Genomic DNA, 16,046 nt, shown 5'->3' with positions numbered 1-16,046 from the left:
CATTTCCAGGGAGTGTTTTACTGAACAGCCACACAGCAGAGAGTGACCAACGTTTCCTAGATTGCCACGTGCAGCTTCTGATCTGCTGGGCTCCCTGGAGGTAGCTCATCACCAACAGTGTCTCACTGCAATGTGCCCGAAATCCAAGCAAATTTGTCACCAAGGTGATCCTGCTGCTCTGAAAACATCCCCAAAGATACTGCATAAATGCATTTTTAAAATTCTGACGGGAATAAATGTATGTGACACGCAGCTCAGGTGACTGGGAGTTTAAAAGCTATTACTTTCCATCATTAGTAATCCCCAGGGCTAGAGCACTCGCCTGTGAAGACAGTTTTGTACTGGCACTGACACAAGGTCATCATAAAGAGATTATTTTCTGCGGTGCTTAGCTGGAGTTTCTTTCCCCAAATTACTTCCATGGCTACAGGTAACTGTGTTTCTATCACCAGGAAAACAAATACAAATCGAACAAAACGATCCAGGCCCGAATTCCTGTGTCTTCTCTGAGCACTGAATGTCAAGAATTTAAATTTCTCCAGAAGAACAGACTTCTGCATTTGCATTCTTCAAAAGCCACTTACAAATATCCACTATAATGTATTTATTAGTGTGGGTGAAATACTCCAGCAGACACAAAGAAATTGCCTATTATGTACCAATTTATTAGTTCATTTCACATTAGTCTGTGATTTATACTACATAGCTTCAAAGGGATGACAGAATAGGAAGAATGGAATGATGAGCTTCAAAATGTATTATGAAATGGACCAAAATAATAGCAGTTAAAAGATGACTTTAAAAATATCTCCCAAGGCCTGTGCAAAGAAAATTGAAAGAGAAAAAGAAGGATAATTGTAGTATCTCATTTTAAACATGATTTCCCTTGTTTGCATTCTCCACCAAAACCAACACAATCACTATTTATTCTCATGACACCCAACAGTGAAAGGACTGGAAAGGTGATATTATTATTATTGGTCATTGCTCAGATAACTGCAGTGTCTTGACAATTCAGAGCATTGCAGAATTTCAGATTTATTTTTTTTTTTCCTTTAGCAACACAGAAGTTGTGAAAAGCAATGCTTTTGTTATCCTGGTGAATTCTGAGGGTGCACAGCTGAAAACCATAATGGAAATACAGTTTATAGCAGCAGCCTGGAGCCTCCTATGTGCAGACATCATTAACGTGTTCACCCAGCCTGTGGCACACCAGCAGAAATAATAAATGTTAATAAAATAGAGTTTTACACAACTTCATGGGGGCATGGAGCACCTGCACAGTTTTTGAGTTGAAAACTCACAGACTCAGGTCACTCGAGCTGCTGTGCTGGCACAGAATCCTTATTTCCTGGAGAATAATTCCTGGCTGGAATTATTTTCTGAGGCTCCTGTGGGACAGGACCTGCATGGGGGACAGGGGATGGAGAACCGACGTGATGCTCGTGGGGAGAACATCCCAAGAGGAGCACAAAGAAACCTCCAGAGGAGGAAATGCAGGCATTTCTTCTTCCACTGGTCCTCTGTGAGATCCTTCTTGGCCTTGACCCTGAGACTTCCCCTTCCTGACCCGCCAGGATCTTGCACAAGTACAGCGCAATGATCCACTCACGCGCATAAATGTGATTTTACAATTTTTTAAGCAATTTTTCCACATTTTTTTCCCTGCAGGTATTTTGTCCTTTGCAAATTTTTCTGCCTCAGAAAGTTGCCTGGGACACAATCCATGACACCTTGTTGTGCTGTGTGAGGTCCCCAGGACGAGGTGAGGATGAGAATTTGACTCCATGTTTTCAGAAGGCTGATATATTATATTATATTATATTATATTATATTATATTATATTATATTATATTATATTATATTATATTATATTATATTATATTATTATGTTATATCTCATATCATATCTCATATATCATATCACATAATATATTATATTAATCATATCATATTATAATATATCGTCATATTATATAATGTCATATTATATCATATTAATTATATTTTTATTATATTTATTATATTATATTATAAGAAATGACATACTAAAACTATACCAAAGAAAGAGAAAGGAGACATCAGAAAGCTGGAAAACAATGAATAATAAAAACCCATGACAGACTCAGTCCTACACAGTTGGCTGTGATTGGCCATTAATTAAAAACAATTCACATGCTGGGTAAGCAATCCTCCAAATCACATTCCAGAGCAGCAAAACAGGGAGAAGCTGAAGCTCCTCAGCTTCTTAGGGGGACAAACCCTGGCAAGGGGATTTTTCATAAAATATCAGGGTGACCACACCCCAAAGCTTATTCTGGGTTTTACCACCTTTGTGTGCAACGTTTTGCATCCTACACAGTCAGGACTTGTGCTGCACCATGTTCAATCCTGCCAAACTGCTAACACCAACTGTGGCAAAAAAAAACCAAAAAAAATACCCCAAAAAGTCTTAACAGAGGCCACTAGTGAAATCTTAAACTATAAAATAGTTTGCACGCATATGAAAAAGTAGATGTGCTGTGGATGTTTCATTTGGAATATTTCACTTCAGAACAAGCATTTGTCCTGCTGTATTTGGGTTCTGATAAAACACAAGGGGGTGGGGGAAATAAAGCCTATCCCTGGTAACGAGGAATTTTAAATACTAATAGATATTTTCTGTTGCTACTTTCTCCTGCCCCGACCTTCTGCATTATCTGTTTCTCTTTGGCTGGAAGTATAAAGTTTTTGAGGCTGAAGTGACCAAGGATATAATTTTAAATGCCTAAGCCCAGACCAGCGGATTTGGATTTAAGTCTATTTTCTACAGAAACACAATAAGAAACACAAGGTGAAATTGTTCATAAGCACCTGGAATAGCTGATGCTGTATTCACAACATCCATCCTCTGGAAACAAATGTCAGGGCTGACAAATGCCTCCGTTTTTGGGTGGTCAATGGCAAGGGAATGAATTCCACTTTTCAGATGCTCATTGGAGCCCTCAAAATCCTTAGGAAGAAAAGCTGCCCCTTTTAAAATATATTTAATCTTTTTCCTCAAGGAAGAATATGGAGGAAAAAATCCCTCTAGTGGGGTGATTGAATAAAAACATACGTGGCTTATTTTGTACAAATTACAATAATCAAAATTCGCAGTGGCAATTTTGAGTTGTTAACAAAGATTATTATAAGGACCTGATAATAAAGCAGGGAAGCATGACACTAAAAAGTTCCTTGAAGGCATAAGTATCCTCCATTTTGCAGCTAATCAAGGCAAAAATTAATTTTAATTACTTCTTTTTTTTTCCTTTTTTTTTTCTTTTAAATAAAGGAAAACCAGAAAGAACAGCAAGGGGATTGGAAAAAAATGTTCTTTAAGGCCCTTTCCGACCACTCTGTGACTCCGTGATTCCACAAGACACAAAGCTGCTGGGCTTTTTGCTTTTTTTTTTTTTTTTCACAGCTAATTCCATTCTTCTACAGAAATAAAGGAGACAAATTTGCATGACGGGGCATTTTTTTTTTTTCCCCCCTAATTTAGGAATCCCAAGTGTGGGCTTCTGCAGCTGCCTGAGCAGATCTGTGTGCTCAGAACCTCTCCAGAATGTGTGACCTACACAGAGCTGCATCTCTCAGAAGCTGTGCAGGAAACTCTGCAAGTCCAGCCTAGGGAGGTGAAGTTTGAGTTGAATATAATTGTGCCCCCTCTAGGCACAGAGGTATCAGCTACGACTTCCTGAGGCAATAATTAAATTAATGCATAATGAAAATTCATTTGTATTAATGAATAGTACATTAAGCAGGCATTAATGTTACATTAATTTTAGATTTTTAAAAAAATCAGATATTATGAATCTTAAGAATTATGTGGCCTGTACTTTATTTCTTTATGAAGGTCTGTGTGACTTTAGACAAAAAAAAAATAAAAAAAACCCCACACTTTTGATGGAAAGGTATGATTATGCTCTGAGGAGATCATGGAACTAACAATTCCAAGAGGAAAAAAAAAGCATGGAAGACTGACACCTCATAGAATCATGGGTAGAAACTTAAAAAATAGCAGTGAAGATAATGAGAACCAACTTTTTTTTTTTCTTTCCTAGCGAGTAGATTTTGCAAAATCTAGCTCCCTCTATGAAAAAAATCAAAATATCCTTCAACACCAGTTTGGAATTTGCTGTATAGCAATGGGCAATAATATGACTGAAAAAAATAAAGCAGTTCAGCATAAAGACAGTTTAAAGGACTAATGGCGGACAAACTTTTAAAACAGAATTGTTTATTTATTCTCCCTTGGAAGAATAAAATGGGGCTTAACAGAGTTGTGTATTGGCCATCTGTTGGAGCAGGAAATCCAGCTGCCTCATCAATAAAGGCCATGAAAAAAGACACCAAGGAAACCTGAAAGTGTAAAATGCACCCAGCATCTTCAGCAGTGGGTATGAAAGGAACAAAATAAATAATTTTTTTTTTTAAAGGGAAAAAAAGAAGGGGAATAAAAAAAAAAAGAAAATAAAAAACCTCCAGCATCAAAACAAGCAGGAGCCACTGTGAAGCAGCAGATAATATCCCAATGAATTCAGATCACCTGGTGTTTTGCACAATGGGCATTATGTCTCATCCAAAGGCAGGAAACTGTCTCCAGCAGCAAAATGACCCCTCAGCAGACCTGTGGATTGTGTCACCTGCAGAGCACAGCCTTTATCCTCCAAGCCCACAAGCAGTGCCCAGCCTCAGGAAAAAACAAGAACAAAAAGAAGAAAAAAATAATAATTTTTTAGCCCTGTGTGTTGAGACCAGCCTCGTTGAAAGAAAAAAAAAAAAGTGATCGGGGGAAAAAATTATTGAATAGTTTGGAAAAGGTTCTGATAATTACAATGTGAAACGCAAAGTTGGGAAGCTCAGTTTGAATGAGTTTGCTGTGAAATGAAGTTTAAATGGAAGCTTAAAAGAAGTTTGGTGATGGTTTGTATATAAAAACAAGTGGCAAGAATTGTTTTGAAAGGGAAGCACCTAGAAACCTCCTGTAGAAGAATGTTATATTACAGAAATATATATTCACTGGTACATATTGGTGAAAGGGAACAATGCACAGATATGAGAAGGAGAAAAGGACAGCGATGAATTTACAGCATTTAACTGTTAGAAAATACAGAAATGTTACCACTCTCTTGCAAACATGTGCATTCAGGATATTTCTGAAGTGCTGACTGGAGTGCAAATAACAAATGTGTGTAATTAGGAATGCCCAACCTGCTCTTAGCTCTGCAAAGAAACACATGAGCCATTAAGGATAGCCATTGGGCAAGGCAATAACTCAATATAACCTGGAATAAGGGCTCCAAATGTGGGGCTTTTAGTTTGTTGCACCATTTTTGGAAAACAAACCAGCATTTCAAACCCTTGGAGAGAGCTGCAGCTGAAAGTTCTCTGTAGCCATGAATGAAAGATTTTGTAGCCATGAACGGGTTAGAAGCTCCTCTGACTTTCATGAGATTTAACCTTTGAAATAACCTTTTTTTTTTTTTAAACATCATTTTAAAACCCAGGAGTTTGGGTTTTAAATGGGAGTTTCTGCTTGCTCTTAAATTATTCCAAAGTCCTCTACTTGAGCTTTGTTTTACAGTTGAAAAACACCAAAAATATGTGACTGGGATGAAATTTGCCCTGCGTGACTTTTGTGATAAAGCTGAGGAGGTCCTTGCAAAAAGGTTTAAGTGCAGTCAACCAAAGGAAATACACTTGTCTGGTAAATAACTCCTTCTTATGAGCTACAGCATGACAAGGCCAGGTTGTGTCCCCACCATGTGCAGCAGAATTTGGAGCCCACAGGACCTGAGGTGCCCCTCAGGTTCTGGCTGCAGCATTCTCAGAGTTCACCTCACCCCCCTGATTTGCAAAGGCATTTTTGATGTTTCTTTATCATAGCAGGTAAGTATAATTCTTAAAATATATGTATATAAATACACATACAGGCTTGAAAAATAAAAATATGTGACCTGTATGAGTGCTGACATCACTCAGCATCCACTGAAGTCAATAATTGCACTTTCAGTGGGAGCAATCTGAGGCCAGTACTCTCTGCTTTCAAAAGCTTCCTTCTTGACCATAAGTCTTCCTCCTCTTATTTTTTTGTTTGTTTGTTTTTAAATTACCAGATATTTAGCCATGTCCTGTGCAGGTTGGTGTTTTTCTTTTTCCCTCTACAAAAGTCAATACAGTAAAGGGACAGAGAAAATTGTGTTCTAAAATATATTTGGTAGTGGTTACCTTAGCAGGACAGCTGGGATTTTTAAGCTTAGCCAAAAAAAGGAAAGGCAAGAAAGCAGAAGACCTTTTCCTTGCAACTATCAATTTTATGGAATAAATAAACTCTAGAAAAAAATAGTTTTAGCTGCTAGAAAACAACCTTAATATATAACTCATCCTATAATAAACCATTCATTTAACCAAGGTGTTTTGATATATTTTATGTAAATAAAATATATTTTTGTATTTCTCTATATTTGTAATTAAACCTCATGTTCACAACAGCTACACGAATAATAATTTTAAAAAATGCAGGGAATAAATTGAACGGCATGAAGGCAATAATGTGTTATTTTATTACAGGGGAATTTACTTCTTACCATCCCCATCTTCTCCCCCCGCCAAAAAAAAAACCAAAACACACACAAAAAAAAAAAACAAAACCAAAAAACAACAACATATAAACGAAACAACTAAAATAATTGTAATTACTTGAGCTAACAATTTTATAAATTACTACGGAGGGTGACAGGTTGTGTGGATTCCACTCCCCAAACAGCATGCCCAGTACATTTAAAATCAGGGCTTCACATCAGCATTTAAGAAGCTAAAAAGTAAAAAATGAATAAATCAACACTTTTATTAAGTACCAAGACGTAATATAAAGAAGCAATTTCCACTACTGGGATATCTCCACTGGAAATTCTTCTCCTGGGAACTAAGCAATATCTCCAGCAAACAAATATTGAAATAATATTGAGGGGTTTCTCTTAGTGTTTGAGAAAAAAATACACAGAAAAAAAAAAAAAATGCATGAAACCTCACCACGGCTTTCTTGATTTTTCCTTGGAGTTTTTTGGGAGATAAGCCACAAAACACAAAATCAGTGAAGATTTATTGCATCACAGAATTCATGTGAGACCTCATCTTGAGAACAGGTATATTTCAAGGTTTTCATTTTCCTAGGCGTGTTTGTTTGCTTACAGGAAAAGACAACAGCCCTCAGGACACCTGAGGCTGGCCTCCATCTAATACCCTGACTGGAGAGAGTCAAAAGTGCTGCTGAAAAGCACAAAACCACCTGAATATTTTGTAAGAACCCAATTCTGGGTGCCACTGGTGGGGTGACTTTGGAATCGCAGTGGTGGAAGCGTTCTCAGAAATTGCTTTAAAAATTAGTGGTGTGGTTGTCTTTGTGGAAAGAAAAAAAGGAAATGAAAGGAAATTTCAAGGAAAGGAAATTTCAAGGAAAGGAAATTTCAAGGAAATTTCAAGGAAAGGAAAGGAAATTTCAAGGAAAGGAAATTTCAAGGAAATTTCAAGAGAAGGGAAGGGAAGGGAAGGGAAGGGAAGGGAAGGGAAGGGAAGGGAAGGGAAGGGAAGGGAAGGGAAGGGAAGGAAGGGAAGGGAAGGGAAGGGAAGGGAAGGGAAGGGAAGGGAAGGGAAGGGAAGGGAAGGGAAGGAAATTTCAAGGAAAGGAAATTTCAAGGAAAGGAAAGGAAATTTCAAGGAAATTTCAAGGAAATTTCAAGGAAATTTCAAGGAAATTTCAAGGAAAGGAAAGGAAAGGAAAGGAAAGGAAAGGAAAGGAAAGGAAAGGAAAGGAAAGGAAAGGAAAGGAAAGGAAAGGAAAGGAAAGGAAAGGAAAGGAAGGAAAGGAAAGGAAAGGAAAGAAAGGAAAGGAAAGGAAAGGAAAGGAAAGGAAAGGAAAGGAAAGGAAGGAAAGGAAAGGAAAGGAAAGGGAAAAGGAAAAGGAAAAGGAAAGGAAAAAGGAAAGGGAAAAGGAAAGGGAAAAGGAAAGGGAAAATAGAAGAAAAGAGAAGAGAAGAGAAGAGAAGAGAAGAGAAGAGAAGAGAAGAGAAGAGAAGAGAAGAGAAGAGAAGAGAAGAGAAGAGAAGAGAAGAGAAGAGAAGAGAAGAGAAGAGAAGAGAAAAGAAAAGAAAAGAGAAGAAAAGAAAAGAGAAGAAAAGAAAAGAGAAGAAAAGAAAAGAAAAGAAAAGAAAAGAAAAGAAAAGAAAAGAAAAGAAAAGAAAAGAAAAGAAAAGAAAAGAAAAGAAAAGAATCACCTCCTTGTTACCAAAAATGCTACCTGTGTTTAGTGTTCCTCCCTGCTTGTCGTAGGCACCATGAATAATATATTTCAAGGCATTTTAAGCTATTTATGAACTTTAAATATCTGAAATACACTGAGTTTAGATGAGAAACAAACTAATTTGCCAATTGTTGCAGCCCATACATTACTGAAAATACAATTAGTTCTGCTATTTATTTGCAAAACTTTTCTTCATTGTGGAGACTTTTCTGTGCTGTTTTCTGAGGCATTCCCTCCCTCTCTCCAGGAAGTCACACTGTGGGGATTCAAGGACACTCAGATGCCAATTTATCACCCCTTCTGTCTCACAGAGCACGTTCCAGTTCTGGGCTGCTCGATGTCAAGTAATTTATTTCACACCAGCCCAGTATTTCCCTGCCCCTCCATCTCCCTCCTGCTGGTTTCCAGCAGCATTTCCCCAACCCTTCACCTGACACAGGTAACTTCTTGTCAGGTAAATATGCCCTTGCAGCTTTGCCCTTCATAGGCAAAAAAAAAAGAGATTTTATGACTTAAAAGAAAAAATGCCCCTTTGGTGGGTGTGGGTGTAGTCCCTGGAGGCTGAAACACTCATGGAAATATGAATTCAAGGTCCATGCGCAGCATCATTCACCTGGAGGATTCCAGCAGACAGGAAACATTTTATTCTCCAACATTATTGAGGTATTTCATGGCAGGAACACCTTGCCAAGGATGGACCCTTCTCCAGAGTTGTCCTCCCTGCCAAAGTCCTCAGCTGTCTGAAAATCTCCAACCCCTCATCTGAAACGTGCCACAGTTTTATTATTTATGTGTTATTTACACACAGTTCTGCACCACCTCACTGTCGCAGCTGGAAGCTCCATGTGAAGTGGTCTGGATTTAGTCTAAAAATAAATTAGTGAAATTAGTTGATGACAAAAAGTAGCTACAAAACGACATCATGTTGTGTGAGAGACGCAGTAATCTCGTAGTAGTGAGGAAAAAATTGTTCTATTTCACAACTGAAACTGATATCATATCCAAGTACTTTTCATGTCTAAGTCTCAGTGCATTCCCTGTGATCTAAATCATGAGCTCTGGAGCATTTTTGAGGTTCAGGCAACCACAATTCCACCTCAAACCATGTCATGGTGCCATGTAGTGGCGTCAATTGCAAACCCACACCAATTTCAGGTGGTTAACACACATTTTCTCCTATTGTTTCACCTATTCCTCTTCTCTCTTTGTACTCTTTTCTTTCCCCCCTCTACTGCTTGTACTTTTTTTTTTTTTCCCAAAAATAGAAAGCATGGAGGGCAGAGGGGTAAAAGGTGGGACTGTGTCTTTTAATCACCAGCAAGTCAGGGGAAAAGAAGCAATGTCTTTTTATCCCCCCCCAAAAAAAAAAAAAAATAGAGTTATTTGATTACAGACCAAAAAAATCTCATAACTTTTGTGCTGTGAGGCATGAAACTCATCCTGTCAGAAGAACAGCACCTTCTTTAGTGCAGAGTTACTAAATATTTATTTCAGTGGCAATGTTCTGTAAAGCTTCGACAGCTCAGATTGAGTCCCACTCCCAGGCCCTTTCCCTTTTTATTGATCACATTAACACTTTTAACACTCTGCCTTCATAAATGGTCACCAGAGAGCATTCACTCACCACTCCTGCATGGAGCAGCATTATGTTTGCAGGTGTATAAATCAGATTTATTGCCTTTATCCACCTGGGTCACGGAGTGTTCGGCTTGGTACCAGCCAGACCCTGGGATGAACTCTCAGGGTTTTTCCTGCCTCTTCTGTTTTAAAAGTTTCCCAAGACCCTTCAAAAAATTAAAAGCAAGGATGTAGATTCCACCTCAGGGGGGGAAAGAAGGTTGCAGCTCCTTGCCAGGAAATGAGTTCTTTCTGAAAGTCAAAATAATTTTGTCAGGGGCAGATGAAATTTTTTTCAGCACAAGTTTTCAACTCAACAAAGTTATTTCACAAGCACAACGAGTAAGGAAGAAAAAGTTCCGGGGAGATGGGAAACATCCTGAATCTGCCTTAGGATGTGACTTTTCTTGGTTTAGCATGAATTGTGAGGAAAAAAAACTCCTCATGCATCACAGCCAAGCCTTGTCTTGGCCATCACACACGTGTGACCTCGGTCCTGACCACGGGCATGCAACCACTCACAGCAATTTTGAACAAAATACCACCAACAGTGAAGCTGTCCCTCAAAAAGGGGCTTTTGAGACAAGTCAGACCTGACTTTTTGATTTTTAAATTTTTTTTTTAAACAAAAGGTTTGGCACTGTTACATCCCTGTGGCCGCCCTGGATCACCTGGGGGCCCACAGGATGGCACTGTGCCACAGGGGATGCACTCACCCTGAAGGTGCTAAAATAAATATTGGATGTCACAATACAGACTCTCCACAGCATTTCAGCTTATTTTTGTAAAGAGGAAAAAATTCCCAGAGAAAATAACTTTTTTGAGTGATAATGCTTTTCCTCTTACTTTTGGTGTTAATACATGTTGAATGTAGTAACTTTTTGGTGCCTTATGTGATGAAAAATGTTGTTGAATGTGATAGTCCACTTTTATATCCATTTTTCTAGGCATTTTCTTCTTCAATGCAAGAAGAACTTAAGGGGGGGAGAGAAATGCACATATATATATATAAATGCACAAGAATAACAAATTAAAAAAAAAACAAAACCAAAAAAACCCGAAAACTGTCTGTTTTGTTTAAAATCAAAACTGTCTGGAAACTGCTCAAATAAATCAGGCCTGATAGGAGTGAGTTTTGAAATCTCCTTGAGAAAGTCTCCTCATGAATCAAAATTGTCCACCTAATAATCTCTCACAAAGGTGCTACTGCTTCCATGAAGGCAAAACTCTCCAGGAAATGCTTGGGATGCTGCTGTTCAATGTGTATTTTCATGCCTGGCCCACACTGAGGTTGTTCTCTTTGAAAATTATGGAGCAGGTTTCATTTCGTTTCATTTTTTAATTTTAAATAAAATTCAAGTCACTTCCAGTCAAAACTAAGGTCAGTTTAGTTGGGCCTATAGAGAGCACTACCAGGAGGACAACAGGTGTGTGCAGCTATCACTGTGAGGATAACAAAACTGCATTTGAAGCCTGGAAAATAACAGTTAAAGAGAATATGATCACTCACTGAATACTTGCAGAATGTAGATATGAACTGAGAACAAACATCCTAACCAAAACCTTGTTGATTTGGGCTTTCTCCATCGACCTGTCTTTATTTCAACCCTAAACTTTCCTCACTTTTGCCTTTCCAGAAAGTGGCTTTGTGGAGCTGAGTCGCCTTCCAGGATTAAGCCACAGCAAACAGAAAATAAATGTACAAAGTTAGATACAGATTTCAAAAAGGGGGATTTGAGATCAGGAAACCTACATTCTAGCAGAATGGTTTAATGTATTCATTTGCTGAAGTGACAGCAGCAAAGACATCCTGCACATTTAAACATAATCATAATATTAGTCATAAGGTATTCACCACGAAATATTCAGCTTTTCAAGCTTCTGACAACTGACTTTAGGATTGTGGAACAATTTTCCCTTTCCACTCACAAATTCCAGGTATTTTTCACTGCCAAGACCTCACCTAGATTTTTTGCCAACTTTTCTTGCCCCTCACAGCTGTGCAGTCAGCATTATCTGTTCAGCAATATGGCATCAGAATTTCCTGATATTAGAATAAACCATTTGGATGTTTTGTTTTGTTGGTTTTTGGGTTTTTTCTTGTCTTGTTCTGCACTTTGCTTCCTCTGCGTCTCCCTCCTTGTGTTGCCTTGGAATTCTTGAGTCCATCAGACTCCCTAAATCGCTGAGTTTATACAGCATGGTGGTTTGAGGATGTTTGTGGCAGAAAGGATGTCCCTTAGAAACACTGAAATTTTATTTTTTACTTTATTACCAATGAGTTATATCATGGAATAATGAAGGGCAGTGACTTGGTGCCTTTACATTAAATTCCTATTGGGAAAAGGCCATAATTGAGTACAACTTTTCCATGCACCAACACCCTCTCCCAGTTGCCACCCTCACTTCTTAGGACACCACTTCCCACCAGACACAATTGACCTGGTGCTAACAAATCCCCAAATTAAAAAAAAAAAAATAAAAAAAAGCAGGCTGTAAAATGTTTTATCGTTTACTTTTTTTCATCCATGAATACCAGCAAAAACTTGAAGAAAACAGTCACAGTCCATTTGATACCATTCAGCCATAAATCTCCACCATGTGTAGGAGAACATTCCCCTTCCCCTCAACAAATTCACCTTCAAAACACAACTGCATTCTTCTTTGGCATGCAGAGCTTTCAAAAAACAAAAACAAAAACAAACCAAAAAAAAAAAAAACCACAAAATGAAATTTTCACAGAGAGAAATGCAAAACTCCAGATCATGTCTGTGTGGAGAGTTGTCAGGTCATTTTCAGACACCTCACATCTTTGGTAAAGAGAATTCTTTATGCAGAAGGAAGAATAATCCCTCTTCCACTAACCTGAATCCAAAGTTGATGTTGCTTACTGAGGCCCTAATTAATTACTTTAGTGAATATTTATGGACAAAGAGGCTAAATAAATTACAAGTGAAAAGCAAACTACTAAAAAAAACAAACAAACAAAAAACAACAAACAAACCCCAACAAACAGCTGAATTATATATATTTTTTTAACTTCTGGGGAGCTTTTCAATTTCTTCCACCTCTGTATCTTTTCCTTTCTTCACCACCTCCAAGAGATCTCCTTTTTTTCCCCTCTTCCTTTATTCTATTAAGCAAAAATTGCAAGTCTTTATAGTTAATAAGAATCCATGCCATAGAATTCAGCCTCATTTCCTTTTTGGTTGGTTGGGATATTTTCTGATGTGCTTTCAGGGTGGGTCCCTCAAAATTTTCCACGTTTTTCCCAGTCTTCAGTCCCCACCTTGTTTGCTCTCAGCTTTCCTTTCCATTGAGCTTGCTGTCCCAAATTTTAAAGCTACGAGCACCAGGTTATATTTTAATACCTTTGTCACGGAGAAACCCAAGAAAAATGGATTTCTGTTGACTCTTTGACTTCTTTCCCTAAAACAAATTGCATCTGCAGGGCCTTGCCTTTGAACCACACCCCTGTTTCACTCCCTATCATCCCTTCTACCAGGCTTGAAGTGAAATTATCCCTCTTTGTGCTGCTGATTAAATGGGAGGGGTAAGAAAGCAAAGAATGCTGTACATTATCTCTTTAATTGAGTAAAATGGGGGTGATAAATACAGAAGGGTAATGTTGAGGTCGTTCCCAGAATTCCTGTTATTTTCTCAGAGCAATCCCAATTGCTCCTCCTTCCCTCTCTCAGGGATAACAGCCTTGATTGTGTTTCCTGTGTAAAACAAGGAAAAGGTGAGCAGCAGGAATAGAACCTCCATGAAACATCAATTGACCATTTTAATTCTATTACCATTCATCTTTCAATTATTGTAAAATAAGTGGTAACTATAAATGCATAGGAATCTAAATTCCATCCACTCACTGTGAAAACAGCCCAATTGTTTTGTGAGAATCTAATCAAGATTATATCCCTGACTACAGATTTAGCTGAGTCACACTCAAAATTTTGTCATGACCTGGAACAGGAATTCACTTATATGCAGAATCAAGAATATAGTATCAGGATAAGCAAAGCCATAAAAGCTTAATCAAAGAGCTGTCATTTAAAGGAAAAGAATAAAAAGTGTTACAAAAAAAAAAAGGAAAAAAAGGAAAAAGCCAAAAACAAGAACAAAAAACTGAAATAACAACAAAAAAAACACCCACAAATACCCAAAAAACCAAAACTCAAACCCTTCAATAATCACAATATAGTTAACACTGTAAACACACTTCTAACAGTTTTCCCAGCTGTTTGTTCATGTTTTCACCACAGCAGGTTGTCAGCACCCCAAGTTCTTCATTTGGAGCAGCTTGAGATGGTGGGAGTTTCTCCTTCCTTACTCCAGGACCTGCTTGTGGGGTTTTTTTATGTTTATTAATGTCCTTTACACTTTGGTCTTTCTTCATCACCCCGTGAGTCAGTTTCTGTCCAAATTCATAATTTTCACTTTCTCACATTATATACTTGGTTTTTGTTCTCATTTTTACCCCAAAAAGCTGACTTTGCCCAGTTTTCACTTATTTAACTGAATAATGATGAGTTGTCTATAGGTTTAAGGTCTCCTGTGCTGCCTCTGTCTTCACACCCCACGGCTGCTCCTCTTCTTCCCATCCCACACCTCCATTTCTCAAGAGCCCTGCTCCCACTTGAGGACTCCATTCCTCTACACCAACATCTCACTCAAAAACATTTCATTTTACAGAAGAATAATGGCTTGTTACACTTATCTGCACAAAAAAAAAACCTGGTTGTATCACACAAAGATGAGCGAATGCAAAATAAATTAGGTATAGCCATCTGGTCTTTAGAAAAATTACTGATGTGGTTACACCATGAAAAAAACAGAGCTCCAGGCAGTCCAGGAGAGGTTCAGGCAAAATTAGCCTGAGAAGCCTCAGTCTGGAGGCCTTGCAGTGGCTGAAACCCTTCATTTTTCAGGGCTGCCAGCCTTGCACTGCCTCGAGCACTGCATCAATTCCTCTGCAAAATGAGCACACCACTGCAAGGTTTGTGAATGTGTAAATAAGGACAGCTTGTCTTGTGAATTTTTTTGCTGTTTGCAGGGAAAACATGTACTGAAAGAAGCAACATTTACTAGGTGAAAATAGTTTATTGCCCCGCAAAGAAACACCCTCTACATTTTGGCTGGGGGCGTAGAGCAAGGGGTAAGACACAGTCACAATCAGGAATTAATGAATTTCCCTTGCCAAAAAAAAAAAATTTGGACAACACACACATGGTGGTATTGTGGAGAAATGTTGTATTGTGTTGGTTTGTTCCATTCCCCCTCTAGGGGGAATGGGTTTGTTCCAAACCCCCCTGGTTTGTTCCGTTCTCCCTCCCCTCCCAGTTTCTGCCTGTCACCCCAGTTGTTATAGCAACCATTGTATCTTTTTACACTCCACCCCAGTTTCCCTAGTAAACGAATGAATCCTTTCCTCAACCCCACCCCAGTGTCCTGCCAGTCACTCCCTGCCACCACCTTTTTCTCCAGAAACTCCTGTCTAGCGCTCGGAGTGATTGGATCAGGGGCCGGGGACCCTCCCCCAAGTTATTTTTATTGGACTCTTCTGTATGTCAATTCCGTGTTCCCCACTCCCTCCTGGATACCTATTAGCTCCCGACCTGGTTCCACCCCTGCCTCCCACACCCTTTATAACTTCATGTAATCCCTTCTTTGCTCTCTTTGGTTCCTGGCCTCCCTAGGACCTTCAATACACCTGGACTTTGCCCTGACCGGAGCGCGCTCTCTTCTTTCCCTGCTGACCGCAGCCACTCATCAGCCTCGTCCTGCACCTGGCAGTGCCTGCAGCTGTAACGCTGGGCGTGTGCCTGAGGCACTGACCCGAAGCCCGGCTATCGGGTGAAGTGCCCCCCTGTGCTGCTAGCTGTGCTGGCGAGCCAGCTGCGACGCTTTTCTCTGGCCGGACAGCTGCAGTTCCTGGCGCCCAACGTGGGGCCCTGAAGGCTTTCGAATCCAGGTCGTCTGTGGACCTGAGCATTTCACCAGACCCCACGGATGAGGCTGCATTGTGTCTCTGGCCAAGGAACTATCCCCGGGTTGAGCAGACCCTGTTCTAGCGGGTGGCGCTCCCAGGGGATTTGGAACAGTA

Source organism: Agelaius phoeniceus, chromosome Z, assembly GCF_051311805.1.
Source record: "Agelaius phoeniceus isolate bAgePho1 chromosome Z, bAgePho1.hap1, whole genome shotgun sequence".
NCBI lineage: Eukaryota > Metazoa > Chordata > Aves > Passeriformes > Icteridae > Agelaius > Agelaius phoeniceus.
The sequence above is the reverse complement of the archived record's forward strand: the minus strand, read 5'-3'. Positions refer to the sequence as shown.